Here is a 25,836-nt window from a genome sequence, read left to right as displayed (position 1 = left end):
TTGTCTGGGCTCTTACCTGACAAAGCACATCCTAATTTGTGCCTAGCACTGACAGAACAAAACTATCTTACAGCTTCTCAGATCTTACAATAGGTAGAACGGATACATACCAGGCCAAACGATTAACATACAAACAACAAAAGGTTCCAGCCCTGGTGGTTCCATGGTGTAATGGTTAGCACTCTGGACTCTGAATCCAGCGTTCCGAGTTCAAATCTCGGTGGAACCTGTTTAAGTTAGGGTAGGAACATGGTCTGGTGTTGCAAATGAACTGAGCTTTGCTTAGAAAGAGCTCACAAGGCTCTTGGGGCTTTGCTCAAGAATGGAATTAGGTGCTTTCTATGTTGTGCCAGTAAAACCTTTTTAAAAGATTGTGTGACAAAACAAAAAAAAATATCCTTTATAAAATCAAAACAAAGATTGCCTTGCGCAGTGGTTCCATGGTGTAATGGTTAGCACTCTGGACTCTGAATCCAGCGATCCGAGTTCAAGTCTCGGTGGGACCTTCCTGAGCTTGTAGATGAGATTTGTTTCCTGTTGTGACAATATTTTATGTGTACCTCAGATTTACAAGTTGATGTTGTGTTTTTTATTATGTAATTGCGTTGGTCTAAAGCAAGGTGTCAAAAATGCAAGACAATAGAGTCATTTCATGATTTTAATCAACATGGTAATGAGATATTAACAACACATTCTTTACATTTTAATAAGACTAGAAGGTAAGAATCTTGGAAATGCATTGTTAAAACACAGCTGTTTTTTTTCCTGGTACTTGCACGGTAATAAGACAACATAACAGATCCGACCCATGAGTAATGCATGTTAGGCAAGTCATATGGGGTTTCCTACAAAATCTAAGGTCTCAAATTTATGTGGGAGCTTAGCCTGATTTGGGCAGGACTCATTCCTCAGAGTACTTTGCACCAAAGGGTAGCAGTCTGTGTTTAACGAAAAACTTTAACGAAGCAGTCTGTAATATGGAGCTAACAATGATGAAACAAAACCCTTTTACATGTTCTAAAATCTTATCATCATAATTTATGTGCCATGTCGCAACAAATCAACGGTTTAGAACATCGTCCGAAAGCGCTCACCCTGCCTTGGTTCCATGGTGTAACGGTTAGCACTCTGGACTTTGAATCCAGTGATCCGAGTTCAAATCTCGGTGGAACCTGTTTAAGTTTGAATACTGGGTGGGAACTTGGACCCTCATCACAAATGCTACCCAATGAACTAAGCTATGTTTAGAAAGAATTTGCAAGGTAGTACAAATTAAGCAAGGCATTTGGTGCTTTCTATGTTGTGCCACTAAAAGCTTTTTAAAAGTTTGTGTGTGACAAAACAAAGTCCAAATGTCCTTCATAAAATCATGGTCAATCAAAGATTGTCTGCATTATGCAAGGGACCTGGAGCTTCACCACGATTGCTACAAAGTGAAATTTGTTTGTCTGGGCTCTTACCTGACAAAGCACATCCTAATTTGTGCCTAGCACTGACAGAACAAAACTATCTTACAGCTTCTCAGATCTTACAATAGGTAGAACGGATACATACCAGGCCAAACGATTAACATACAAACAACAAAGGTGCTTTCTATGTTGTGCCAGTAAAACCTTTTTAAAAGATTGTGTGACAAAACAAAAAAAACTATCCTTTATAAAATCAAAACAAAGCTTGCCTTGCGCAGTGGTTCCATGGTGTAATGGTTAGCACTCTGGACTCTGAATCCAGCGATCCGAGTTCATGTCTCGGTGGGACCTTCCTGAGCTTGTAGATGAGATTTGTTTCCTGTTGTGACAATATTTTATGTGTACCTCAGATTTACAAGTTGATGTTGTGTTTTTTATTATGTAATTGCGTTGGTCTAAAGCAAGGTGTCAAAAATGCAAGACAATAGAGTCATTTCATGATTTTAATCAACATGGTAATGAGATATTAACAACACATTCTTTACATTTTAATAAGACTAGAAGGTAAGAATCTTGGAAATGCATTGTTAAAACACAGCTGTTTTTTTTCCTGGTACTTGCACGGTAATAAGACAACATAACAGATCCGACCCATGAGTAATGCATGTTAGGCAAGTCATATGGGGTTTCCTACAAAATCTAAGGTCTCAAATTTATGTGGGAGCTTAGCCTGATTTGGGCAGGACTCATTCCTCAGAGTACTTTGCACCAAAGGGTAGCAGTCTGTGTTTAACGAAAAACTTTAACGAAGCAGTCTGTAATATGGAGCTAACAATGATGAAACAAAACCCTTTTACATGTTCTAAAATCTTATCATCATAATTTATGTGCCATGTCGCAACAAATCAACGGTTTAGAACATCGTCCGAAAGCGCTCACCCTGCCTTGGTTCCATGGTGTAACGGTTAGCACTCTGGACTTTGAATCCAGTGATCCGAGTTCAAATCTCGGTGGAACCTGTTTAAGTTTGAATACTGGGTGGGAACTTGGACCCTCATCACAAATGCTACCCAATGAACTAAGCTATGTTTAGAAAGAATTTGCAAGGTAGTACAAATTAAGCAAGGCATTTGGTGCTTTCTATGTTGTGCCACTAAAAGCTTTTTAAAAGTTTGTGTGTGACAAAACAAAGTCCAAATGTCCTTCATAAAATCATGGTCAATCAAAGATTGTCTGCATTATGCAAGGGACCTGGAGCTTCACCACGATTGCTACAAAGTGAAATTTGTTTGTCTGGGCTCTTACCTGACAAAGCACATCCTAATTTGTGCCTAGCACTGACAGAACAAAACTATCTTACAGCTTCTCAGATCTTACAATAGGTAGAACGGATACATACCAGGCCAAACGATTAACATACAAACAACAAAAGGTTCCAGCCCTGGTGGTTCCATGGTGTAATGGTTAGCACTCTGGACTCTGAATCCAGCGATCCGAGTTCAAATCTCGGTGGAACCTGTTTAAGTTAGGGTAGGAACATGGTCTGTTGTTGCAAATGAACTGAGCTTTGCTTAGAAAGAGCTCACAAGGCTCTTGGGGCTTTGCTCAAGAATGGAATTAGGTGCTTTCTATGTTGTGCCAGTAAAACCTTTTTAAAAGATTGTGTGACAAAACAAAAAAAAATATCCTTTATAAAATCAAAACAAAGATTGCCTTGCGCAGTGGTTCCATGGTGTAATGGTTAGCACTCTGGACTCTGAATCCAGCGATCCGAGTTCAAGTCTCGGTGGGACCTTCCTGAGCTTGTAGATGAGATTTGTTTCCTGTTGTGACAATATTTTATGTGTACCTCAGATTTACAAGTTGATGTTGTGTTTTTTATTATGTAATTGCGTTGGTCTAAAGCAAGGTGTCAAAAATGCAAGACAATAGAGTCATTTCATGATTTTAATCAACATGGTAATGAGATATTAACAACACATTCTTTACATTTTAATAAGACTAGAAGGTAAGAATCTTGGAAATGCATTGTTAAAACACAGCTGTTTTTTTTCCTGGTACTTGCACGGTAATAAGACAACATAACAGATCCGACCCATGAGTAATGCATGTTAGGCAAGTCATATGGGGTTTCCTACAAAATCTAAGGTCTCAAATTTATGTGGGAGCTTAGCCTGATTTGGGCAGGACTCATTCCTCAGAGTACTTTGCACCAAAGGGTAGCAGTCTGTGTTTAACGAAAAACTTTAACGAAGCAGTCTGTAATATGGAGCTAACAATGATGAAACAAAACCCTTTTACATGTTCTAAAATCTTATCATCATAATTTATGTGCCATGTCGCAACAAATCAACGGTTTAGAACATCGTCCGAAAGCGCTCACCCTGCCTTGGTTCCATGGTGTAACGGTTAGCACTCTGGACTTTGAATCCAGTGATCCGAGTTCAAATCTCGGTGGAACCTGTTTAAGTTTGAATACTGGGTGGGAACTTGGACCCTCATCACAAATGCTACCCAATGAACTAAGCTATGTTTAGAAAGAATTTGCAAGGTAGTACAAATTAAGCAAGGCATTTGGTGCTTTCTATGTTGTGCCACTAAAAGCTTTTTAAAAGTTTGTGTGTGACAAAACAAAGTCCAAATGTCCTTCATAAAATCATGGTCAATCAAAGATTGTCTGCATTATGCAAGGGACCTGGAGCTTCACCACGATTGCTACAAAGTGAAATTTGTTTGTCTGGGCTCTTACCTGACAAAGCACATCCTAATTTGTGCCTAGCACTGACAGAACAAAACTATCATACAGCTTCTCAGATCTTACAATAGGTAGAACGGATACATACCAGGCCAAACGATTAACATACAAACAACAAAGGTGCTTTCTATGTTGTGCCAGTAAAACCTTTGTAAAAGATTGTGTGACAAAACAAAAAAAACTATCCTTTATAAAATGAAAACAAAGCTTGCCTTGCGCAGTGGTTCCATGGTGTAATGGTTAGCACTGTGGACTCTGAATCCAGCGATCTGAGTTCAAGTCTCGGTGGGATCTTCCTGAGCTTGTAGATGAGATTTGTTTCCTGTTGTGACAATATTTTATGTGTACCTCAGATTTACAAGTTGATGTTGTGTTTTTTATTATGTAATTGCGTTGGTCTAAAGCAAGGTGTCAAAAATGCAAGACAATAGAGTCATTTCATGATTTTAATCAACATGGTAATGAGATATTAACAACACATTCTTTACATTTTAATAAGACTAGAAGGTAAGAATCTTGGAAATGCATTGTTAAAACACAGCTGTTTTTTTTCCTAGTACTTGCACGGTAATAAGACAACATAACAGATCCGACCCATGAGTAATGCATGTTAGGCAAGTCATATGGGGTTTCCTACAAAATCTAAGGTCTCAAATTTATGTGGGAGCTTAGCCTGATTTGGGCAGGACTCATTCCTCAGAGTACTTTGCACCAAAGGGTAGCAGTCTGTGTTTAACGAAAAACTTTAACGAAGCAGTCTGTAATATGGAGCTAACAATGATGAAACAAAACCCTTTTACATGTTCTAAAATCTTATCATCATAATTTATGTGCCATGTCGCAACAAATCAACGGTTTAGAACATCGTCCGAAAGCGCTCACCCTGCCTTGGTTCCATGGTGTAACGGTTAGCACTCTGGACTTTGAATCCAGTGATCCGAGTTCAAATCTCGGTGGAACCTGTTTAAGTTTGAATACTGGGTGGGAACTTGGACCCTCATCACAAATGCTACCCAATGAACTAAGCTATGTTTAGAAAGAATTTGCAAGGTAGTACAAATTAAGCAAGGCATTTGGTGCTTTCTATGTTGTGCCACTAAAAGCTTTTTAAAAGTTTGTGTGTGACAAAACAAAGTCCAAATGTCCTTCATAAAATCATGGTCAATCAAAGATTGTCTGCATTATGCAAGGGACCTGGAGCTTCACCACGATTGCTACAAAGTGAAATTTGTTTGTCTGGGCTCTTACCTGAAAAAGCACATCCTAATTTGTGCCTAGCACTGACAGAACAAAACTATCATACAGCTTCTCAGATCTTACAATAGGTAGAACGGATACATACCAGGCCAAACGATTAACATACAAACAACAAAAGGTTCCAGCCCTGGTGGTTCCATGGTGTAATGGTTAGCACTCTGGACTCTGAATCCAGCGATCCGAGTTCAAATCTCGGTGGAACCTGTTTAAGTTAGGGTAGGAACATGGTCTGTTGTTGCAAATGAACTGAGCTTTGCTTAGAAAGAGCTCACAAGGCTCTTGGGGCTTTGCTCAAGAATGGAATTAGGTGCTTTCTATGTTGTGCCAGTAAAACCTTTTTAAAAGATTGTGTGACAAAACAAAAAAAAATATCCTTTATAAAATCAAAACAAAGATTGCCTTGCGCAGTGGTTCCATGGTGTAATGGTTAGCACTCTGGACTCTGAATCCAGCGATCCGCGTTCAAGTCTCGGTGGGACCTTCCTGAGCTTGTAGATAAGATTTGTTTCCTGTTGTGACGATATTTTATGTGTACCTCAGATTTACAAGTTGATGTTGTGTTTTTTATTATGTAATTGCGTTGGTCTAAAGCAAGGTGTCAAAAATGCAAGACAATAGAGTCATTTCATGATTTTAATCAACATGGTAATGAGATATTAACAACACATTCTTTACATTTTAATAAGACTAGAAGGTAAGAATCTTGGAAATGCATTGTTAAAACACAGCTGTTTTTTTTCCTGGTACTTGCACGGTAATAAGACAACATAACAGATCCGACCCATGAGTAATGCATGTTAGGCAAGTCATATGGGGTTTCCTACAAAATCTAAGGTCTCAAATTTATGTGGGAGCTTAGCCTGATTTGGGCAGGACTCATTCCTCAGAGTACTTTGCACCAAAGGGTAGCAGTCTGTGTTTAACGAAAAACTTTAACGAAGCAGTCTGTAATATGGAGCTAACAATGATGAAACAAAACCCTTTTACATGTTCTAAAATCTTATCATCATAATTTATGTGCCATGTCGCAACAAATCAACGGTTTAGAACATCGTCCGAAAGCGCTCACCCTGCCTTGGTTCCATGGTGTAACGGTTAGCACTCTGGACTTTGAATCCAGTGATCCGAGTTCAAATCTCGGTGGAACCTGTTTAAGTTTGAATACTGGGTGGGAACTTGGACCCTCATCACAAATGCTACCCAATGAACTAAGCTATGTTTAGAAAGAATTTGCAAGGTAGTACAAATTAAGCAAGGCATTTGGTGCTTTCTATGTTGTGCCACTAAAAGCTTTTTAAAAGTTTGTGTGTGACAAAACAAAGTCCAAATGTCCTTCATAAAATCATGGTCAATCAAAGATTGTCTGCATTATGCAAGGGACCTGGAGCTTCACCACGATTGCTACAAAGTGAAATTTGTTTGTCTGGGCTCTTACCTGACAAAGCACATCCTAATTTGTGCCTAGCACTGACAGAACAAAACTATCTTACAGCTTCTCAGATCTTACAATAGGTAGAACGAATACATACCAGGCCAAACGATTAACATACAAACAACAAAGGTGCTTTCTATGTTGTGCCAGTAAAACCTTTTTAAAAGATTGTGTGACAAAACAAAAAAAACTATCCTTTATAAAATCAAAACAAAGCTTGCCTTGCGCAGTGGTTCCATGGTGTAATGGTTAGCACTCTGGACTCTGAATCCAGCGATCCGAGTTTATGTCTCGGTGGGACCTTCCTGAGCTTGTAGATGAGATTTGTTTCCTGTTGTGACAATATTTTATGTGTACCTCAGATTTACAAGTTGATGTTGTGTTTTTTATTATGTAATTGCGTTGGTCTAAAGCAAGGTGTCAAAAATGCAAGACAATAGAGTCATTTCATGATTTTAATCAACATGGTAATGAGATATTAACAACACATTCTTTACATTTTAATAAGACTAGAAGGTAAGAATCTTGGAAATGCATTGTTAAAACACAGCTGTTTTTTTTCCTAGTACTTGCACGGTAATAAGACAACATAACAGATCCGACCCATGAGTAATGCATGTTAGGCAAGTCATATGGGGTTTCCTACAAAATCTAAGGTCTCAAATTTATGTGGGAGCTTAGCCTGATTTGGGCAGGACTCATTCCTCAGAGTACTTTGCACCAAAGGGTAGCAGTCTGTGTTTAACGAAAAACTTTAACGAAGCAGTCTGTAATATGGAGCTAACAATGATGAAACAAAACCCTTTTACATGTTCTCAGCTTACAGCTTCTCAGATCTTACAATAGGTAGAACGGATACATACCAGGCCAAACGATTAACATACAAACAACAAAAGGTTCCAGCCCTGGTGGTTCCATGGTGTAATGGTTAGCACTCTGGACTCTGAATCCAGCGATCCGAGTTCAAATCTCGGTGGAACCTGTTTAAGTTAGGGTAGGAACATGGTCTGTTGTTGCAAATGAACTGAGCTTTGCATAGAAAGAGCTCACAAGGCTCTTGGGGCTTTGCTCAAGAATGGAATTAGGTGCTTTCTATGTTGTGCCAGTAAAACCTTTTTAAAAGATTGTGTGACAAAACAAAAAAAAATATCCTTTATAAAATCAAAACAAAGATTGCCTTGCGCAGTGGTTCCATGGTGTAATGGTTAGCACTCTGGACTCTGAATCCAGCGATCCGAGTTCAAGTCTCGGTGGGACCTTCCTTAGCTTGTAGATGAGATTTGTTTCCTGTTGTGACGATATTTTATGTGTACCTCAGATTTACAAGTTGATGTTGTGTTTTTTATTATGTAATTGCGTTGGACTAAAGCAAGGTGTCAAAAATGCAAGACAATAGAGTCATTTCATGATTTTAATCAACATGGTAATGAGATTTTAACAACGCATTCTTTACATTTTAATAAGACTAGAAGGTAAGAATCTTGGAAATGCATTGTTAAAACACAGCTGTTTTTTTTCCTGGTACTTGCACGGTAATAAGACAACATAACAGATCCGACCCATGAGTAATGCATGTTAGGCAAGTCATATGGGGTTTCCTACAAAATCTAAGGTCTCAAATTTATGTGGGAGCTTAGCCTGATTTGGGCAGGACTCATTCCTCAGAGTACTTTGCACCAAAGGGTAGCAGTCTGTGTTTAACGAAAAACTGTAACGAAGCAGTCTGTAATATGGAGCTAACAATGATGAAACAAAACCCTTTTACATGTTCTAAAATCTTATCATCATAATTTATGTGCCATGTCGCAACAAATCAACGGTTTAGAACATCGTCCGAAAGCGCTCACCCTGCCTTGGTTCCATGGTGTAACGGTTAGCACTCTGGACTTTGAATCCAGTGATCCGAGTTCAAATCTCGGTGGAACCTGTTTAAGTTTGAATACTGGGTGGGAACTTGGACCCTCATCACAAATGCTACCCAATGAACTAAGCTATGTTTAGAAAGAATTTGCAAGGTAGTACAAATTAAGCAAGGCATTTGGTGCTTTCTATGTTGTGCCACTAAAAGCTTTTTAAAAGTTTGTGTGTGACAAAACAAAGTCCAAATGTCCTTCATAAAATCATGGTCAATCAAAGATTGTCTGCATTATGCAAGGGACCTGGAGCTTCACCACGATTGCTACAAAGTGAAATTTGTTTGTCTGGGCTCTTACCTGAAAAAGCACATCCTAATTTGTGCCTAGCACTGACAGAACAAAACTATCATACAGCTTCTCAGATCTTACAATAGGTAGAACGGATACATACCAGGCCAAACGATTAACATACAAACAACAAAAGGTTCCAGCCCTGGTGGTTCCATGGTGTAATGGTTAGCACTCTGGACTCTGAATCCAGCGATCCGAGTTCAAATCTCAGTGGAACCTGATTAAGTTAGGGTAGGAACATGGTCTGTTGTTGCAAATGAACTGAGCTTTGCTTAGAAAGAGCTCACAAGGCTCTTGGGGCTTTGCTCAAGAATGGAATTAGGTGCTTTCTATGTTGTGCCAGTAAAACCTTTTTAAAAGATTGTGTGACAAAACAAAAAAAAACTATCCTTTATAAAATCAAAACAAAGCTTGCCTTGCGCAGTGGTTCCATGGTGTAATGGTTAGCACTCTGGACTCTGAATCCAGCGATCCGAGTTCATGTCTCGGTGGGACCTTCCTGAGCTTGTAGATGAGATTTGTTTCCTGTTGTGACAATATTTTATGTGTACCTCAGATTTACAAGTTGATGTTGTGTTTTTTATTATGTAATTGCGTTGGTCTAAAGCAAGGTGTCAAAAATGCAAGACAATAGAGTCATTTCATGATTTTAATCAACATGGTAATGAGATATTAACAACACATTCTTTACATTTTAATAAGACTAGAAGGTAAGAATCTTGGAAATGCATTGTTAAAACACAGCTGTTTTTTTTCCTGATACTTGCACGGTAATAAGACAACATAACAGATCCGACCCATGAGTAATGCATGTTAGGCAAGTCATATGGGGTTTCCTACAAAATCTAAGGTCTCAAATTTATGTGGGAGCTTAGCCTGATTTGGGCAGGACTCATTCCTCAGAGTACTTTGCACCAAAGGGTAGCAGTCTGTGTTTAACGAAAAACTTTAACGAAGCAGTCTGAAATATGGAGCTAACAATGATGAAACAAAACCCTTTTACATGTTCTAAAATCTTATCATCATAATTTATGTGCCATGTCGCAACAAATCAACGGTTTAGAACATCGTCCGAAAGCGCTCACCCTGCCTTGGTTCCATGGTGTAACGGTTAGCACTCTGGACTTTGAATCCAGTGATCCGAGTTCAAATCTCGGTGGAACCTGTTTAAGTTTGAATACTGGGTGGGAACTTGGACCCTCATCACAAATGCTACCCAATGAACTAAGCTATGTTTAGAAAGAATTTGCAAGGTAGTACAAATTAAGCAAGGCATTTGGTGCTTTCTATGTTGTGCCACTAAAAGCTTTTTAAAAGTTTGTGTGTGACAAAACAAAGTCCAAATGTCCTTCATAAAATCATGGTCAATCAAAGATTGTCTGCATTATGCAAGGGACCTGGAGCTTCACCACGATTGCTACAAAGTGAAATTTGTTTGTCTGGGCTCTTACCTGACAAAGCACATCCTAATTTGTGCCTAGCACTGACAGAACAAAACTATCTTACAGCTTCTCAGATCTTACAATAGGTAGAACGGATACATACCAGGCCAAACGATTAACATACAAACAACAAAAGGTTTCAGCCCTGGTGGTTCCATGGTGTAATGGTTAGCACTCTGGACTCTGAATCCAGCGATCCGAGTTCAAATCTCGGTGGAACCTGTTTAAGTTAGGGTAGGAACATGGTCTGTTGTTGCAAATGAACTGAGCTTTGCTTAGAAAGAGCTCACAAGGCTCTTGGGGCTTTGCTCAAGAATGGAATTAGGTGCTTTCTATGTTGTGCCAGTAAAACCTTTTTAAAAGATTGTGTGACAAAACAAAAAAAAATATCCTTTATAAAATCAAAACAAAGATTGCCTTGCGCAGTGGTTCCATGGTGTAATGGTTAGCACTCTGGACTCTGAATCCAGCGATCCGAGTTCAAGTCTCGGTGGGACCTTCCTGAGCTTGTAGATGAGATTTGTTTCCTGTTGTGACGATATTTTATGTGTACCTCAGATTTACAAGTTGATGTTGTGTTTTTTATTATGTAATTGCGTTGGTCTAAAGCAAGGTGTCAAAAATGCAAGACAATAGAGTCATTTCATGATTTTAATCAACATGGTAATGAGATATTAACAACACATTCTTTACATTTTAATAAGACTAGAAGGTAAGAATCTTGGAAATGCATTGTTAAAACACAGCTGTTTTTTTTCCTGGTACTTGCACGGTAATAAGACAACATAACAGATCCGACCCATGAGTAATGCATGTTAGGCAAGTCATATGGGGTTTCCTACAAAATCTAAGGTCTCAAATTTATGTGGGAGCTTAGCCTGATTTGGGCAGGACTCATTCCTCAGAGTACTTTGCACCAAAGGGTAGCAGTCTGTGTTTAACGAAAAACTTTAACGAAGCAGTCTGTAATATGGAGCTAACAATGATGAAACAAAACCCTTTTACATGTTCTAAAATCTTATCATCATAATTTATGTGCCATGTCGCAACAAATCAACGGTTTAGAACATCGTCCGAAAGCGCTCACCCTGCCTTGGTTCCATGGTGTAACGGTTAGCACTCTGGACTTTGAATCCAGTGATCCGAGTTCAAATCTCGGTGGAACCTGTTTAAGTTTGAATACTGGGTGGGAACTTGGACCCTCATCACAAATGCTACCCAATGAACTAAGCTATGTTTAGAAAGAATTTGCAAGGTAGTACAAATTAAGCAAGGCATTTGGTGCTTTCTATGTTGTGCCACTAAAAGCTTTTTAAAAGTTTGTGTGTGACAAAACAAAGTCCAAATGTCCTTCATAAAATCATGGTCAATCAAAGATTGTCTGCATTATGCAAGGGACCTGGAGCTTCACCACGATTGCTACAAAGTGAAATTTGTTTGTCTGGGCTCTTACCTGACAAAGCACATCCTAATTTGTGCCTAGCACTGACAGAACAAAACTATCTTACAGCTTCTCAGATCTTACAATAGGTAGAACGGATACATACCAGGCCAAACGATTAACATACAAACAACAAAGGTGCTTTCTATGTTGTGCCAGTAAAACCTTTTTAAAAGATTGTGTGACAAAACAAAAAAAACTATCCTTTATAAAATCAAAACAAAGCTTGCCTTGCGCAGTGGTTCCATGGTGTAATGGTTAGCACTCTGGACTCTGAATCCAGCGATCCGAGTTCATGTCTCGGTGGGACCTTCCTGAGCTTGTAGATGAGATTTGTTTCCTGTTGTGACAATATTTTATGTGTACCTCAGATTTACAAGTTGATGTTGTGTTTTTTATTATGTAATTGCGTTGGTCTAAAGCAAGGTGTCAAAAATGCAAGACAATAGAGTCATTTCATGATTTTAATCAACATGGTAATGAGATATTAACAACACATTCTTTACATTTTAATAAGACTAGAAGGTAAGAATCTTGGAAATGCATTGTTAAAACACAGCTGTTTTTTTTCCTGGTACTTGCACGGTAATAAGACAACATAACAGATCCGACCCATGAGTAATGCATGTTAGGCAAGTCATATGGGGTTTCCTACAAAATCTAAGGTCTCAAATTTATGTGGGAGCTTAGCCTGATTTGGGCAGGACTCATTCCTCAGAGTACTTTGCACCAAAGGGTAGCAGTCTGTGTTTAACGAAAAACTTTAACGAAGCAGTCTGTAATATGGAGCTAACAATGATGAAACAAAACCCTTTTACATGTTCTAAAATCTTATCATCATAATTTATGTGCCATGTCGCAACAAATCAACGGTTTAGAACATCGTCCGAAAGCGCTCACCCTGCCTTGGTTCCATGGTGTAACGGTTAGCACTCTGGACTTTGAATCCAGTGATCCGAGTTCAAATCTCGGTGGAACCTGTTTAAGTTTGAATACTGGGTGGGAACTTGGACCCTCATCACAAATGCTACCCAATGAACTAAGCTATGTTTAGAAAGAATTTGCAAGGTAGTACAAATTAAGCAAGGCATTTGGTGCTTTCTATGTTGTGCCACTAAAAGCTTTTTAAAAGTTTGTGTGTGACAAAACAAAGTCCAAATGTCCTTCATAAAATCATGGTCAATCAAAGATTGTCTGCATTATGCAAGGGACCTGGAGCTTCACCACGATTGCTACAAAGTGAAATTTGTTTGTCTGGGCTCTTACCTGACAAAGCACATCCTAATTTGTGCCTAGCACTGACAGAACAAAACTATCTTACAGCTTCTCAGATCTTACAATAGGTAGAACGGATACATACCAGGCCAAACGATTAACATACAAACAACAAAGGTGCTTTCTATGTTGTGCCAGTAAAACCTTTGTAAAAGATTGTGTGACAAAACAAAAAAAACTATCCTTTATAAAATCAAAACAAAGATTGCCTTGCGCAGTGGTTCCATGGTGTAATGGTTAGCACTCTGGACTCTGAATCCAGCAATCCGAGTTCAAGTCTCGGTGGGACTTTCCTGAGCTTGTAGATGAGATTTGTTTCCTGTTGTGACGATATTTTATGTGTACCTCAGATTTACAAGTTGATGTTGTGTTTTTTATTATGTAATTGCGTTGGTCTAAAGCAAGGTGTCAAAAATGCAAGACAATAGAGTCATTTCATGATTTTAATCAACATGGTAATGAGATATTAACAACACATTCTTTACATTTTAATAAGACTAGAAGGTAAGAATCTTGGAAATGCATTGTTAAAACACAGCTGTTTTTTTTCCTGGTACTTGCACGGTAATAAGACAACATAACAGATCCGACCCATGAGTAATGCATGTTAGGCAAGTCATATGGGGTTTCCTACAAAATCTAAGGTCTCAAATTTATGTGGGAGCTTAGCCTGATTTGGGCAGGACTCATTCCTCAGAGTACTTTGCACCAAAGGGTAGCAGTCTGTGTTTAACGAAAAACTTTAACGAAGCAGTCTGTAATATGGAGCTAACAATGATGAAACAAAACCCTTTTACATGTTCTAAAATCTTATCATCATAATTTATGTGCCATGTCGCAACAAATCAACGGTTTAGAACATCGTCCGAAAGCGCTCACCCTGCCTTGGTTCCATGGTGTAACGGTTAGCACTCTGGACTTTGAATCCAGTGATCCGAGTTCAAATCTCGGTGGAACCTGTTTAAGTTTGAATACTGGGTGGGAACTTGGACCCTCATCACAAATGCTACCCAATGAACTAAGCTATGTTTAGAAAGAATTTGCAAGGTAGTACAAATTAAGCAAGGCATTTGGTGCTTTCTATGTTGTGCCACTAAAAGCTTTTTAAAAGTTTGTGTGTGACAAAACAAAGTCCAAATGTCCTTCATAAAATCATGGTCAATCAAAGATTGTCTGCATTATGCAAGGGACCTGGAGCTTCACCACGATTGCTACAAAGTGAAATTTGTTTGTCTGGGCTCTTACCTGACAAAGCACATCCTAATTTGTGCCTAGCACTGACAGAACAAAACTATCATACAGCTTCTCAGATCTTACAATAGGTAGAACGGATACATACCAGGCCAAACGATTAACATACAAACAACAAAAGGTTCCAGCCCTGGTGGTTCCATGGTGTAATGGTTAGCACTCTGGACTCTGAATCCAGCGATCCGAGTTCAAATCTCGGTGGAACCTGTTTAAGTTAGGGTAGGAACATGGTCTGTTGTTGCAAATGAACTGAGCTTTGCTTAGAAAGAGCTCACAAGGCTCTTGGGGCTTTGCTCAAGAATGGAATTAGGTGCTTTCTATGTTGTGCCAGTAAAACCTTTTTAAAAGATTGTGTGACAAAACAAAAAAAAATATCCTTTATAAAATCAAAACAAAGATTGCCTTGCGCAGTGGTTCCATGGTGTAATGGTTAGCACTCTGGACTCTGAATCCAGCGATCCGAGTTCAAGTCTCGGTGGGACCTTCCTGAGCTTGTAGATGAGATTTGTTTCCTGTTGTGACAATATTTTATGTGTACCTCAGATTTACAAGTTGATGTTGTGTTTTTTATTATGTAATTGCGTTGGTCTAAAGCAAGGTGTCAAAAATGCAAGACAATAGAGTCATTTCATGATTTTAATCAACATGGTAATGAGATATTAACAACACATTCTTTACATTTTAATAAGACTAGAAGGTAAGAATCTTGGAAATGCATTGTTAAAACACAGCTGTTTTTTTTCCTGGTACTTGCACGGTAATAAGACAACATAACAGATCCGACCCATGAGTAATGCATGTTAGGCAAGTCATATGGGGTTTCCTACAAAATCTAAGGTCTCAAATTTATGTGGGAGCTTAGCCTGATTTGGGCAGGACTCATTCCTCAGAGTACTTTGCACCAAAGGGTAGCAGTCTGTGTTTAACGAAAAACTTTAACGAAGCAGTCTGTAATATGGAGCTAACAATGATGAAACAAAACCCTTTTACATGTTCTAAAATCTTATCATCATAATTTATGTGCCATGTCGCAACAAATCAACGGTTTAGAACATCGTCCGAAAGCGCTCACCCTGCCTTGGTTCCATGGTGTAACGGTTAGCACTCTGGACTTTGAATCCAGTGATCCGAGTTCAAATCTCGGTGGAACCTGTTTAAGTTTGAATACTGGGTGGGAACTTGGACCCTCATCACAAATGCTACCCAATGAACTAAGCTATGTTTAGAAAGAATTTGCAAGGTAGTACAAATTAAGCAAGGCATTTGGTGCTTTCTATGTTGTGCCACTAAAAGCTTTTTAAAAGTTTGTGTGTGACAAAACAAAGTCCAAATGTCCTTCATAAAATCATGGTCAATCAAAGATTGTCTGCATTATGCAAGGGACCTGGAGCTTCACCACGATTGCTACAAAGTGAAATTTGTTTGTCTGGGCTCTTACCTGACAAAGCACATCCTAATTTGTGCCTAGCACTGACAGAACAAAACTATCATACAGCTTCTCAGATCTTACAATAGGTAGAACGGATACATACCAGGCCAAACGATTAACATACAAACAACAAAAGGTTCCAGCCCTGGTGGTTCCATGGTGTAATGGTTAGCACTCTGGACTCTGAATCCAGCGATCCGAGTTCAAATCTCGGTGGAACCTGTTTAAGTTAGGGTAGGAACATGGTCTGTTGTTGCAAATGAACTGAGCTTTGCTTAGAAAGAGCTCACAAGGCTCTTGGGGCTTTGCTCAAGAATGGAATTAGGTGCTTTCTATGTTGTGCCAGTAAAACCTTTTTAAAAGATTGTGTGACAAAACAAAAAAAAATATCCTTTATAAAATCAAAACAAAGATTGCCTTGCGCAGTGGTTCCATGGTGTAATGGTTAGCACTCTGGACTCTGAATCCAGCGATCCGAGTTCAAGTCTCGGTGGGACCTTCCTGAGCTTGTAGATGAGATTTGTTTCCTGTTGTGACAATATTTTATGTGTACCTCAGATTTACAAGTTGATGTTGTGTTTTTTATTATGTAATTGCGTTGGTCTAAAGCAAGGTGTCAAAAATGCAAGACAATAGAGTCATTTCATGATTTTAATCAACATGGTAATGAGATATTAACAACACATTCTTTACATTTTAATAAGACTAGAAGGTAAGAATCTTGGAAATGCATTGTTAAAACACAGCTGTTTTTTTTCCTGGTACTTGCACGGTAATAAGACAACATAACAGATCCGACCCATGAGTAATGCATGTTAGGCAAGTCATATGGGGTTTCCTACAAAATCTAAGGTCTCAAATTTATGTGGGAGCTTAGCCTGATTTGGGCAGGACTCATTCCTCAGAGTACTTTGCACCAAAGGGTAGCAGTCTGTGTTTAACGAAAAACTTTAACGAAGCAGTCTGTAATATGGAGCTAACAATGATGAAACAAAACCCTTTTACATGTTCTAAAATCTTATCATCATAATTTATGTGCCATGTCGCAACAAATCAACGGTTTAGAACATCGTCCGAAAGCGCTCACCCTGCCTTGGTTCCATGGTGTAACGGTTAGCACTCTGGACTTTGAATCCAGTGATCCGAGTTCAAATCTCGGTGGAACCTGTTTAAGTTTGAATACTGGGTGGGAACTTGGACCCTCATCACAAATGCTACCCAATGAACTAAGCTATGTTTAGAAAGAATTTGCAAGGTAGTACAAATTAAGCAAGGCATTTGGTGCTTTCTATGTTGTGCCACTAAAAGCTTTTTAAAAGTTTGTGTGTGACAAAACAAAGTCCAAATGTCCTTCATAAAATCATGGTCAATCAAAGATTGTCTGCATTATGCAAGGGACCTGGAGCTTCACCACGATTGCTACAAAGTGAAATTTGTTTGTCTGGGCTCTTACCTGACAAAGCACATCCTAATTTGTGCCTAGCACTGACAGAACAAAACTATCTTACAGCTTCTCAGATCTTACAATAGGTAGAACGGATACATACCAGGCCAAACGATTAACATACAAACAACAAAGGTGCTTTCTATGTTGTGCCAGTAAAACCTTTTTAAAAGATTGTGTGACAAAACAAAAAAAAACTATCCTTTATAAAATCAAAACAAAGCTTGCCTTGCGCAGTGGTTCCATGGTGTAATGGTTAGCACTCTGGACTCTGAATCCAGCGATCCGAGTTCATGTCTCGGTGGGACCTTCCTGAGCTTGTAGATGAGATTTGTTTCCTGTTGTGACAATATTTTATGTGTACCTCAGATTTACAAGTTGATGTTGTGTTTTTTATTATGTAATTGCGTTGGTCTAAAGCAAGGTGTCAAAAATGCAAGACAATAGAGTCATTTCATGATTTTAATCAACATGGTAATGAGATATTAACAACACATTCTTTACATTTTAATAAGACTAGAAGGTAAGAATCTTGGAAATGCATTGTTAAAACACAGCTGTTTTTTTTCCTGGTACTTGCACGGTAATAAGACAACATAACAGATCCGACCCATGAGTAATGCATGTTAGGCAAGTCATATGGGGTTTCCTACAAAATCTAAGGTCTCAAATTTATGTGGGAGCTTAGCCTGATTTGGGCAGGACTCATTCCTCAGAGTACTTTGCACCAAAGGGTAGCAGTCTGTGTTTAACGAAAAACTTTAACGAAGCAGTCTGTAATATGGAGCTAACAATGATGAAACAAAACCCTTTTACATGTTCTAAAATCTTATCATCATAATTTATGTGCCATGTCGCAACAAATCAACGGTTTAGAACATCGTCCGAAAGCGCTCACCCTGCCTTGGTTCCATGGTGTAACGGTTAGCACTCTGGACTTTGAATCCAGTGATCCGAGTTCAAATCTCGGTGGAACCTGTTTAAGTTTGAATACTGGGTGGGAACTTGGACCCTCATCACAAATGCTACCCAATGAACTAAGCTATGTTTAGAAAGAATTTGCAAGGTAGTACAAATTAAGCAAGGCATTTGGTGCTTTCTATGTTGTGCCACTAAAAGCTTTTTAAAAGTTTGTGTGTGACAAAACAAAGTCCAAATGTCCTTCATAAAATCATGGTCAATCAAAGATTGTCTGCATTATGCAAGGGACCTGGAGCTTCACCACGATTGCTACAAAGTGAAATTTGTTTGTCTGGGCTCTTACCTGACAAAGCACATCCTAATTTGTGCCTAGCACTGACAGAACAAAACTATCTTACAGCTTCTCAGATCTTACAATAGGTAGAACGGATACATACCAGGCCAAACGATTAACATACAAACAACAAAAGGTTTCAGCCCTGGTGGTTCCATGGTGTAATGGTTAGCACTCTGGACTCTGAATCCAGCGATCCGAGTTCAAATCTCGGTGGAACCTGTTTAAGTTAGGGTAGGAACATGGTCTGTTGTTGCAAATGAACTGAGCTTTGCTTAGAAAGAGCTCACAAGGCTCTTGGGGCTTTGCTCAAGAATGGAATTAGGTGCTTTCTATGTTGTGCCAGTAAAACCTTTTTAAAAGATTGTGTGACAAAACAAAAAAAAATATCCTTTATAAAATCAAAACAAAGATTGCCTTGCGCAGTGGTTCCATGGTGTAATGGTTAGCACTCTGGACTCTGAATCCAGCGATCCGAGTTCAAGTCTCGGTGGGACCTTCCTGAGCTTGTAGATGAGATTTGTTTCCTGTTGTGACAATATTTTATGTGTACCTCAGATTTACAAGTTGATGTTGTGTTTTTTATTATGTAATTGCGTTGGTCTAAAGCAAGGTGTCAAAAATGCAAGACAATAGAGTCATTTCATGATTTTAATCAACATGGTAATGAGATATTAACAACACATTCTTTACATTTTAATAAGACTAGAAGGTAAGAATCTTGGAAATGCATTGTTAAAACACAGCTGTTTTTTTTCCTGGTACTTGCACGGTAATAAGACAACATAACAGATCCGACCCATGAGTAATGCATGTTAGGCAAGTCATATGGGGTTTCCTACAAAATCTAAGGTCTCAAATTTATGTGGGAGCTTAGCCTGATTTGGGCAGGACTCATTCCTCAGAGTACTTTGCACCAAAGGGTAGCAGTCTGTGTTTAACGAAAAACTTTAACGAAGCAGTCTGTAATATGGAGCTAACAATGATGAAACAAAACCCTTTTACATGTTCTAAAATCTTATCATCATAATTTATGTGCCATGTCGCAACAAATCAACGGTTTAGAACATCGTCCGAAAGCGCTCACCCTGCCTTGGTTCCATGGTGTAACGGTTAGCACTCTGGACTTTGAATCCAGTGATCCGAGTTCAAATCTCGGTGGAACCTGTTTAAGTTTGAATACTGGGTGGGAACTTGGACCCTCATCACAAATGCTACCCAATGAACTAAGCTATGTTTAGAAAGAATTTGCAAGGTAGTACAAATTAAGCAAGGCATTTGGTGCTTTCTATGTTGTGCCACTAAAAGCTTTTTAAAAGTTTGTGTGTGACAAAACAAAGTCCAAATGTCCTTCATAAAATCATGGTCAATCAAAGATTGTCTGCATTATGCAAGGGACCTGGAGCTTCACCACGATTGCTACAAAGTGAAATTTGTTTGTCTGGGCTCTTACCTGACAAAGCACATCCTAATTTGTGCCTAGCACTGACAGAACAAAACTATCTTACAGCTTCTCAGATCTTACAATAGGTAGAACGGATACATACCAGGCCAAACGATTAACATACAAACAACAAAAGGTTCAGCCCTGGTGGTTCCATGGTGTAATGGTTAGCACTCTGGACTCTGAATCCAGCGATCCGAGTTCAAATCTCGGTGGAACCTGTTTAAGTTAGGGTAGGAACATGGTCTGTTGTTGCAAATGAACTGAGCTTTGCTTAGAAAGAGCTCACAAGGCTCTTGGGGCTTTGCTCAAGAATGGAATTAGGTGCTTTCTATGTTGTGCCAGTAAAACCTTTTTAAAAGATTGTGTGACAAAACAAAAAAAAATATCCTTTATAAAATCAAAACAAAGATTGCCTTGCGCAGTGGTTCCATGGTGTAATGGTTAGCACTCTGGACTCTGAATCCAGCGATCCGAGTTCAAGTCTCGGTGGGACCTTCCTGAGCTTGTAGATGAGATTTGTTTCCTGTTGTGACGATATTTTATGTGTACCTCAGATTTACAAGTTGATGTTGTGTTTTTTATTATGTAATTGCGTTGGTCTAAAGCAAGGTGTCAAAAATGCAAGACAATAGAGTCATTTCATGATTTTAATCAACATGGTAATGAGATATTAACAACACATTCTTTACATTTTAATAAGACTAGAAGGTAAGAATCTTGGAAATGCATTGTTAAAACACAGCTGTTTTTTTTCCTGGTACTTGCACGGTAATAAGACAACATAACAGATCCGACCCATGAGTAATGCATGTTAGGCAAGTCATATGGGGTTTCCTACAAAATCTAAGGTCTCAAATTTATGTGGGAGCTTAGCCTGATTTGGGCAGGACTCATTCCTCAGAGTACTTTGCACCAAAGGGTAGCAGTCTGTGTTTAACGAAAAACTTTAACGAAGCAGTCTGTAATATGGAGCTAACAATGATGAAACAAAACCCTTTTACATGTTCTAAAATCTTATCATCATAATTTATGTGCCATGTCGCAACAAATCAACGGTTTAGAACATCGTCCGAAAGCGCTCACCCTGCCTTGGTTCCATGGTGTAACGGTTAGCACTCTGGACTTTGAATCCAGTGATCCGAGTTCAAATCTCGGTGGAACCTGTTTAAGTTTGAATACTGGGTGGGAACTTGGACCCTCATCACAAATGCTACCCAATGAACTAAGCTATGTTTAGAAAGAATTTGCAAGGTAGTACAAATTAAGCAAGGCATTTGGTGCTTTCTATGTTGTGCCACTAAAAGCTTTTTAAAAGTTTGTGTGTGACAAAACAAAGTCCAAATGTCCTTCATAAAATCATGGTCAATCAAAGATTGTCTGCATTATGCAAGGGACCTGGAGCTTCACCACGATTGCTACAAAGTGAAATTTGTTTGTCTGGGCTCTTACCTGACAAAGCACATCCTAATTTGTGCCTAGCACTGACAGAACAAAACTATCTTACAGCTTCTCAGATCTTACAATAGGTAGAACGGATACATACCAGGCCAAACGATTAACATACAAACAACAAAAGGTTTCAGCCCTGGTGGTTCCATGGTGTAATGGTTAGCACTCTGGACTCTGAATCCAGCGATCCGAGTTCAAATCTCGGTGGAACCTGTTTAAGTTAGGGTAGGAACATGGTCTGTTGTTGCAAATGAACTGAGCTTTGCTTAGAAAGAGCTCACAAGGCTCTTGGGGCTTTGCTCAAGAATGGAATTAGGTGCTTTCTATGTTGTGCCAGTAAAACCTTTTTAAAAGATTGTGTGACAAAACAAAAAAAAATATCCTTTATAAAATCAAAACAAAGATTGCCTTGCGCAGTGGTTCCATGGTGTAATGGTTAGCACTCTGGACTCTGAATCCAGCGATCCGAGTTCAAGTCTCGGTGGGACCTTCCTGAGCTTGTAGATGAGATTTGTTTCCTGTTGTGACGATATTTTATGTGTACCTCAGATTTACAAGTTGATGTTGTGTTTTTTATTATGTAATTGCGTTGGTCTAAAGCAAGGTGTCAAAAATGCAAGACAATAGAGTCATTTCATGATTTTAATCAACATGGTAATGAGATATTAACAACACATTCTTTACATTTTAATAAGACTAGAAGGTAAGAATCTTGGAAATGCATTGTTAAAACACAGCTGTTTTTTTCCTGGTACTTGCACGGTAATAAGACAACATAACAGATCCGACCCATGAGTAATGCATGTTAGGCAAGTCATATGGGGTTTCCTACAAAATCTAAGGTCTCAAATTTATGTGGGAGCTTAGCCTGATTTGGGCAGGACTCATTCCTCAGAGTACTTTGCACCAAAGGGTAGCAGTCTGTGTTTAACGAAAAACTTTAACGAAGCAGTCTGTAATATGGAGCTAACAATGATGAAACAAAACCCTTTTACATGTTCTAAAATCTTATCATCATAATTTATGTGCCATGTCGCAACAAATCAACGGTTTAGAACATCGTCCGAAAGCGCTCACCCTGCCTTGGTTCCATGGTGTAACGGTTAGCACTCTGGACTTTGAATCCAGTGATCCGAGTTCAAATCTCGGTGGAACCTGTTTAAGTTTGAATACTGGGTGGGAACTTGGACCCTCATCACAAATGCTACCCAATGAACTAAGCTATGTTTAGAAAGAATTTGCAAGGTAGTACAAATTAAGCAAGGCATTTGGTGCTTTCTATGTTGTGCCACTAAAAGCTTTTTAAAAGTTTGTGTGTGACAAAACAAAGTCCAAATGTCCTTCATAAAATCATGGTCAATCAAAGATTGTCTGCATTATGCAAGGGACCTGGAGCTTCACCACGATTGCTACAAAGTGAAATTTGTTTGTCTGGGCTCTTAGCTGACAAAGCAAATCCTAATTTGTGCCTAGCACTGACAGAACAAAACTATCTTACAGCTTCTCAGATCTTACAATAGGTAGAACGGATACATACCAGGCCAAACGATTAACATACAAACAACAAAGGTGCTTTCTATGTTGTGCCAGTAAAACCTTTTTAAAAGATTGTGTGACAAAACAAAAAAAACTATCCTTTATAAAATCAAAACAAAGCTTGCCTTGCGCAGTGGTTCCATGGTGTAATGGTTAGCACTCTGGACTCTGAATCCAGCGATCCGAGTTCATGTCTCGGTGGGACCTTCCTGAGCTTGTAGATGAGATTTGTTTCCTGTTGTGACAATATTTTATGTGTACCTCAGATTTACAAGTTGATGTTGTGTTTTTTATTATGTAATTGCGTTGGTCTAAAGCAAGGTGTCAAAAATGCAAGACAATAGAGTCATTTCATGATTTTAATCAACATGGTAATGAGATATTAACAACACATTCTTTACATTTTAATAAGACTAGAAGGTAAGAATCTTGGAAATGCATTGTTAAAACACAGCTGTTTTTTTTCCTAGTACTTGCACGGTAATAAGACAACATAACAGATCCGACCCATGAGTAATGCATGTTAGGCAAGTCATATGGGGTTTCCTACAAAATCTAAGGTCTCAAATTTATGTGGGAGCTTAGCCTGATTTGGGCAGGACTCATTCCTCAGAGTACTTTGCACCAAAGGGTAGCAGTCTGTGTTTAACGAAAAACTTTAACGAAGCAGTCTGTAATATGGAGCTAACAATGATGAAACAAAACCCTTTTACATGTTCTAAAATCTTATCATCATAATTTATGTGCCATGTCGCAACAAATCAACGGTTTAGAACATCGTCCGAAAGCGCTCACCCTGCCTTGGTTCCATGGTGTAACGGTTAGCACTCTGGACTTTGAATCCAGTGATCCGAGTTCAAATCTCGGTGGAACCTGTTTAAGTTTGAATACTGGGTGGGAACTTGGACCCTCATCACAAATGCTACCCAATGAACTAAGCTATGTTTAGAAAGAATTTGCAAGGTAGTACAAATTAAGCAAGGCATTTGGTGCTTTCTATGTTGTGCCACTAAAAGCTTTTTAAAAGTTTGTGTGTGACAAAACAAAGTCCAAATGTCCTTCATAAAATCATGGTCAATCAAAGATTGTCTGCATTATGCAAGGGACCTGGAGCTTCACCACGATTGCTACAAAGTGAAATTTGTTTGTCTGGGCTCTTACCTGACAAAGCACATCCTAATTTGTGCCTAGCACTGACAGAACAAAACTATCTTACAGCTTCTCAGATCTTACAATAGGTAGAACGGATACATACCAGGCCAAACGATTAACATACAAACAACAAAAGGTTTCAGCCCTGGTGGTTCCATGGTGTAATGGTTAGCACTCTGGACTCTGAATCCAGCGATCCGAGTTCAAATCTCGGTGGAACCTGTTTAAGTTAGGGTAGGAACATGGTCTGTTGTTGCAAATGAACTGAGCTTTGCTTAGAAAGAGCTCACAAGGCTCTTGGGGCTTTGCTCAAGAATGGAATTAGGTGCTTTCTATGTTGTGCCAGTAAAACCTTTTTAAAAGATTGTGTGACAAAACAAAAAAAAATATCCTTTATAAAATCAAAACAAAGATTGCCTTGCGCAGTGGTTCCATGGTGTAATGGTTAGCACTCTGGACTCTGAATCCAGCGATCCGAGTTCAAGTCTCGGTGGGACCTTCCTGAGCTTGTAGATGAGATTTGTTTCCTGTTGTGACGATATTTTATGTGTACCTCAGATTTACAAGTTGATGTTGTGTTTTTTATTATGTAATTGCGTTGGTCTAAAGCAAGGTGTCAAAAATGCAAGACAATAGAGTCATTTCATGATTTTAATCAACATGGTAATGAGATATTAACAACACATTCTTTACATTTTAATAAGACTAGAAGGTAAGAATCTTGGAAATGCATTGTTAAAACACAGCTGTTTTTTTTCCTGGTACTTGCACGGTAATAAGACAACATAACAGATCCGACCCATGAGTAATGCATGTTAGGCAAGTCATATGGGGTTTCCTACAAAATCTAAGGTCTCAAATTTATGTGGGAGCTTAGCCTGATTTGGGCAGGACTCATTCCTCAGAGTACTTTGCACCAAAGGGTAGCAGTCTGTGTTTAACGAAAAACTTTAACGAAGCAGTCTGTAATATGGAGCTAACAATGATGAAACAAAACCCTTTTACATGTTCTAAAATCTTATCATCATAATTTATGTGCCATGTCGCAACAAATCAACGGTTTAGAACATCGTCCGAAAGCGCTCACCCTGCCTTGGTTCCATGGTGTAACGGTTAGCACTCTGGACTTTGAATCCAGTGATCCGAGTTCAAATCTCGGTGGAACCTGTTTAAGTTTGAATACTGGGTGGGAACTTGGACCCTCATCACAAATGCTACCCAATGAACTAAGCTATGTTTAGAAAGAATTTGCAAGGTAGTACAAATTAAGCAAGGCATTTGGTGCTTTCTATGTTGTGCCACTAAAAGCTTTTTAAAAGTTTGTGTGTGACAAAACAAAGTCCAAATGTCCTTCATAAAATCATGGTCAATCAAAGATTGTCTGCATTATGCAAGGGACCTGGAGCTTCACCACGATTGCTACAAAGTGAAATTTGTTTGTCTGGGCTCTTACCTGACAAAGCACATCCTAATTTGTGCCTAGCACTGACAGAACAAAACTATCTTACAGCTTCTCAGATCTTACAATAGGTAGAACGGATACATACCAGGCCAAACGATTAACATACAAACAACAAAGGTGCTTTCTATGTTGTGCCAGTAAAACCTTTTTAAAAGATTGTGTGACAAAACAAAAAAAACTATCCTTTATAAAA

The 25,836-nt window shown here is 38.9% G+C and overlaps 49 non-coding genes across 49 annotated transcripts; all 49 read left to right on the top strand.

The window, feature by feature from the left end:
- The first annotated feature begins 157 nt into the window (after window positions 1-157).
- On the top strand, window positions 158-229 carry trnaq-cug (transfer RNA glutamine (anticodon CUG)). The gene has a single exon. It is a non-coding gene; the product is annotated as a tRNA-Gln (tRNA).
- Window positions 230-434: 205 nt separating this feature from the next.
- trnaq-cug (transfer RNA glutamine (anticodon CUG)) lies at window positions 435-506 on the top strand. The gene has a single exon. It is a non-coding gene; the product is annotated as a tRNA-Gln (tRNA).
- Window positions 507-1,102: 596 nt separating this feature from the next.
- Window positions 1,103-1,174, top strand: trnaq-uug (transfer RNA glutamine (anticodon UUG)). Its single transcript has one exon. It is a non-coding gene; the product is annotated as a tRNA-Gln (tRNA).
- A 514-nt stretch (window positions 1,175-1,688) lies between these two features.
- On the top strand, window positions 1,689-1,760 carry trnaq-cug (transfer RNA glutamine (anticodon CUG)). Its single transcript has one exon. It is a non-coding gene; the product is annotated as a tRNA-Gln (tRNA).
- A 596-nt stretch (window positions 1,761-2,356) lies between these two features.
- Window positions 2,357-2,428, top strand: trnaq-uug (transfer RNA glutamine (anticodon UUG)). Its single transcript has one exon. It is a non-coding gene; the product is annotated as a tRNA-Gln (tRNA).
- A 427-nt stretch (window positions 2,429-2,855) lies between these two features.
- On the top strand, window positions 2,856-2,927 carry trnaq-cug (transfer RNA glutamine (anticodon CUG)). The gene has a single exon. It is a non-coding gene; the product is annotated as a tRNA-Gln (tRNA).
- A 205-nt stretch (window positions 2,928-3,132) lies between these two features.
- trnaq-cug (transfer RNA glutamine (anticodon CUG)) lies at window positions 3,133-3,204 on the top strand. The gene has a single exon. It is a non-coding gene; the product is annotated as a tRNA-Gln (tRNA).
- Window positions 3,205-3,800: 596 nt separating this feature from the next.
- Window positions 3,801-3,872, top strand: trnaq-uug (transfer RNA glutamine (anticodon UUG)). The gene has a single exon. It is a non-coding gene; the product is annotated as a tRNA-Gln (tRNA).
- Window positions 3,873-4,386: 514 nt separating this feature from the next.
- On the top strand, window positions 4,387-4,458 carry trnaq-cug (transfer RNA glutamine (anticodon CUG)). Its single transcript has one exon. It is a non-coding gene; the product is annotated as a tRNA-Gln (tRNA).
- A 596-nt stretch (window positions 4,459-5,054) lies between these two features.
- On the top strand, window positions 5,055-5,126 carry trnaq-uug (transfer RNA glutamine (anticodon UUG)). Its single transcript has one exon. It is a non-coding gene; the product is annotated as a tRNA-Gln (tRNA).
- A 427-nt stretch (window positions 5,127-5,553) lies between these two features.
- trnaq-cug (transfer RNA glutamine (anticodon CUG)) lies at window positions 5,554-5,625 on the top strand. The gene has a single exon. It is a non-coding gene; the product is annotated as a tRNA-Gln (tRNA).
- Window positions 5,626-5,830: 205 nt separating this feature from the next.
- trnaq-cug (transfer RNA glutamine (anticodon CUG)) lies at window positions 5,831-5,902 on the top strand. The gene has a single exon. It is a non-coding gene; the product is annotated as a tRNA-Gln (tRNA).
- A 596-nt stretch (window positions 5,903-6,498) lies between these two features.
- trnaq-uug (transfer RNA glutamine (anticodon UUG)) lies at window positions 6,499-6,570 on the top strand. Its single transcript has one exon. It is a non-coding gene; the product is annotated as a tRNA-Gln (tRNA).
- Window positions 6,571-7,084: 514 nt separating this feature from the next.
- trnaq-cug (transfer RNA glutamine (anticodon CUG)) lies at window positions 7,085-7,156 on the top strand. The gene has a single exon. It is a non-coding gene; the product is annotated as a tRNA-Gln (tRNA).
- A 607-nt stretch (window positions 7,157-7,763) lies between these two features.
- On the top strand, window positions 7,764-7,835 carry trnaq-cug (transfer RNA glutamine (anticodon CUG)). Its single transcript has one exon. It is a non-coding gene; the product is annotated as a tRNA-Gln (tRNA).
- A 205-nt stretch (window positions 7,836-8,040) lies between these two features.
- On the top strand, window positions 8,041-8,112 carry trnaq-cug (transfer RNA glutamine (anticodon CUG)). Its single transcript has one exon. It is a non-coding gene; the product is annotated as a tRNA-Gln (tRNA).
- Window positions 8,113-8,708: 596 nt separating this feature from the next.
- trnaq-uug (transfer RNA glutamine (anticodon UUG)) lies at window positions 8,709-8,780 on the top strand. The gene has a single exon. It is a non-coding gene; the product is annotated as a tRNA-Gln (tRNA).
- A 427-nt stretch (window positions 8,781-9,207) lies between these two features.
- On the top strand, window positions 9,208-9,279 carry trnaq-cug (transfer RNA glutamine (anticodon CUG)). The gene has a single exon. It is a non-coding gene; the product is annotated as a tRNA-Gln (tRNA).
- Window positions 9,280-9,485: 206 nt separating this feature from the next.
- Window positions 9,486-9,557, top strand: trnaq-cug (transfer RNA glutamine (anticodon CUG)). Its single transcript has one exon. It is a non-coding gene; the product is annotated as a tRNA-Gln (tRNA).
- Window positions 9,558-10,153: 596 nt separating this feature from the next.
- Window positions 10,154-10,225, top strand: trnaq-uug (transfer RNA glutamine (anticodon UUG)). The gene has a single exon. It is a non-coding gene; the product is annotated as a tRNA-Gln (tRNA).
- A 427-nt stretch (window positions 10,226-10,652) lies between these two features.
- On the top strand, window positions 10,653-10,724 carry trnaq-cug (transfer RNA glutamine (anticodon CUG)). Its single transcript has one exon. It is a non-coding gene; the product is annotated as a tRNA-Gln (tRNA).
- Window positions 10,725-10,929: 205 nt separating this feature from the next.
- On the top strand, window positions 10,930-11,001 carry trnaq-cug (transfer RNA glutamine (anticodon CUG)). Its single transcript has one exon. It is a non-coding gene; the product is annotated as a tRNA-Gln (tRNA).
- A 596-nt stretch (window positions 11,002-11,597) lies between these two features.
- Window positions 11,598-11,669, top strand: trnaq-uug (transfer RNA glutamine (anticodon UUG)). The gene has a single exon. It is a non-coding gene; the product is annotated as a tRNA-Gln (tRNA).
- A 514-nt stretch (window positions 11,670-12,183) lies between these two features.
- trnaq-cug (transfer RNA glutamine (anticodon CUG)) lies at window positions 12,184-12,255 on the top strand. Its single transcript has one exon. It is a non-coding gene; the product is annotated as a tRNA-Gln (tRNA).
- A 596-nt stretch (window positions 12,256-12,851) lies between these two features.
- Window positions 12,852-12,923, top strand: trnaq-uug (transfer RNA glutamine (anticodon UUG)). Its single transcript has one exon. It is a non-coding gene; the product is annotated as a tRNA-Gln (tRNA).
- Window positions 12,924-13,437: 514 nt separating this feature from the next.
- trnaq-cug (transfer RNA glutamine (anticodon CUG)) lies at window positions 13,438-13,509 on the top strand. Its single transcript has one exon. It is a non-coding gene; the product is annotated as a tRNA-Gln (tRNA).
- A 596-nt stretch (window positions 13,510-14,105) lies between these two features.
- On the top strand, window positions 14,106-14,177 carry trnaq-uug (transfer RNA glutamine (anticodon UUG)). The gene has a single exon. It is a non-coding gene; the product is annotated as a tRNA-Gln (tRNA).
- Window positions 14,178-14,604: 427 nt separating this feature from the next.
- Window positions 14,605-14,676, top strand: trnaq-cug (transfer RNA glutamine (anticodon CUG)). The gene has a single exon. It is a non-coding gene; the product is annotated as a tRNA-Gln (tRNA).
- Window positions 14,677-14,881: 205 nt separating this feature from the next.
- trnaq-cug (transfer RNA glutamine (anticodon CUG)) lies at window positions 14,882-14,953 on the top strand. The gene has a single exon. It is a non-coding gene; the product is annotated as a tRNA-Gln (tRNA).
- Window positions 14,954-15,549: 596 nt separating this feature from the next.
- On the top strand, window positions 15,550-15,621 carry trnaq-uug (transfer RNA glutamine (anticodon UUG)). Its single transcript has one exon. It is a non-coding gene; the product is annotated as a tRNA-Gln (tRNA).
- Window positions 15,622-16,048: 427 nt separating this feature from the next.
- Window positions 16,049-16,120, top strand: trnaq-cug (transfer RNA glutamine (anticodon CUG)). The gene has a single exon. It is a non-coding gene; the product is annotated as a tRNA-Gln (tRNA).
- A 205-nt stretch (window positions 16,121-16,325) lies between these two features.
- Window positions 16,326-16,397, top strand: trnaq-cug (transfer RNA glutamine (anticodon CUG)). The gene has a single exon. It is a non-coding gene; the product is annotated as a tRNA-Gln (tRNA).
- A 596-nt stretch (window positions 16,398-16,993) lies between these two features.
- trnaq-uug (transfer RNA glutamine (anticodon UUG)) lies at window positions 16,994-17,065 on the top strand. Its single transcript has one exon. It is a non-coding gene; the product is annotated as a tRNA-Gln (tRNA).
- Window positions 17,066-17,580: 515 nt separating this feature from the next.
- Window positions 17,581-17,652, top strand: trnaq-cug (transfer RNA glutamine (anticodon CUG)). The gene has a single exon. It is a non-coding gene; the product is annotated as a tRNA-Gln (tRNA).
- Window positions 17,653-18,248: 596 nt separating this feature from the next.
- trnaq-uug (transfer RNA glutamine (anticodon UUG)) lies at window positions 18,249-18,320 on the top strand. Its single transcript has one exon. It is a non-coding gene; the product is annotated as a tRNA-Gln (tRNA).
- A 427-nt stretch (window positions 18,321-18,747) lies between these two features.
- Window positions 18,748-18,819, top strand: trnaq-cug (transfer RNA glutamine (anticodon CUG)). Its single transcript has one exon. It is a non-coding gene; the product is annotated as a tRNA-Gln (tRNA).
- Window positions 18,820-19,024: 205 nt separating this feature from the next.
- Window positions 19,025-19,096, top strand: trnaq-cug (transfer RNA glutamine (anticodon CUG)). The gene has a single exon. It is a non-coding gene; the product is annotated as a tRNA-Gln (tRNA).
- Window positions 19,097-19,692: 596 nt separating this feature from the next.
- Window positions 19,693-19,764, top strand: trnaq-uug (transfer RNA glutamine (anticodon UUG)). Its single transcript has one exon. It is a non-coding gene; the product is annotated as a tRNA-Gln (tRNA).
- Window positions 19,765-20,190: 426 nt separating this feature from the next.
- Window positions 20,191-20,262, top strand: trnaq-cug (transfer RNA glutamine (anticodon CUG)). Its single transcript has one exon. It is a non-coding gene; the product is annotated as a tRNA-Gln (tRNA).
- A 205-nt stretch (window positions 20,263-20,467) lies between these two features.
- trnaq-cug (transfer RNA glutamine (anticodon CUG)) lies at window positions 20,468-20,539 on the top strand. Its single transcript has one exon. It is a non-coding gene; the product is annotated as a tRNA-Gln (tRNA).
- A 596-nt stretch (window positions 20,540-21,135) lies between these two features.
- trnaq-uug (transfer RNA glutamine (anticodon UUG)) lies at window positions 21,136-21,207 on the top strand. The gene has a single exon. It is a non-coding gene; the product is annotated as a tRNA-Gln (tRNA).
- Window positions 21,208-21,634: 427 nt separating this feature from the next.
- On the top strand, window positions 21,635-21,706 carry trnaq-cug (transfer RNA glutamine (anticodon CUG)). The gene has a single exon. It is a non-coding gene; the product is annotated as a tRNA-Gln (tRNA).
- Window positions 21,707-21,911: 205 nt separating this feature from the next.
- Window positions 21,912-21,983, top strand: trnaq-cug (transfer RNA glutamine (anticodon CUG)). The gene has a single exon. It is a non-coding gene; the product is annotated as a tRNA-Gln (tRNA).
- A 595-nt stretch (window positions 21,984-22,578) lies between these two features.
- Window positions 22,579-22,650, top strand: trnaq-uug (transfer RNA glutamine (anticodon UUG)). Its single transcript has one exon. It is a non-coding gene; the product is annotated as a tRNA-Gln (tRNA).
- A 514-nt stretch (window positions 22,651-23,164) lies between these two features.
- On the top strand, window positions 23,165-23,236 carry trnaq-cug (transfer RNA glutamine (anticodon CUG)). The gene has a single exon. It is a non-coding gene; the product is annotated as a tRNA-Gln (tRNA).
- A 596-nt stretch (window positions 23,237-23,832) lies between these two features.
- trnaq-uug (transfer RNA glutamine (anticodon UUG)) lies at window positions 23,833-23,904 on the top strand. Its single transcript has one exon. It is a non-coding gene; the product is annotated as a tRNA-Gln (tRNA).
- Window positions 23,905-24,331: 427 nt separating this feature from the next.
- On the top strand, window positions 24,332-24,403 carry trnaq-cug (transfer RNA glutamine (anticodon CUG)). Its single transcript has one exon. It is a non-coding gene; the product is annotated as a tRNA-Gln (tRNA).
- A 205-nt stretch (window positions 24,404-24,608) lies between these two features.
- Window positions 24,609-24,680, top strand: trnaq-cug (transfer RNA glutamine (anticodon CUG)). The gene has a single exon. It is a non-coding gene; the product is annotated as a tRNA-Gln (tRNA).
- Window positions 24,681-25,276: 596 nt separating this feature from the next.
- Window positions 25,277-25,348, top strand: trnaq-uug (transfer RNA glutamine (anticodon UUG)). The gene has a single exon. It is a non-coding gene; the product is annotated as a tRNA-Gln (tRNA).
- Window positions 25,349-25,836: the final 488 nt, after the last annotated feature.

The sequence above is a fragment of the Tachysurus vachellii genome, chromosome 5, assembly GCF_030014155.1.
Source record: "Tachysurus vachellii isolate PV-2020 chromosome 5, HZAU_Pvac_v1, whole genome shotgun sequence".
Taxonomy (NCBI): domain Eukaryota; kingdom Metazoa; phylum Chordata; class Actinopteri; order Siluriformes; family Bagridae; genus Tachysurus; species Tachysurus vachellii.
Note: the sequence above shows the minus strand (reverse complement) of the source record. Positions and strands in the feature narration are given on the sequence as shown.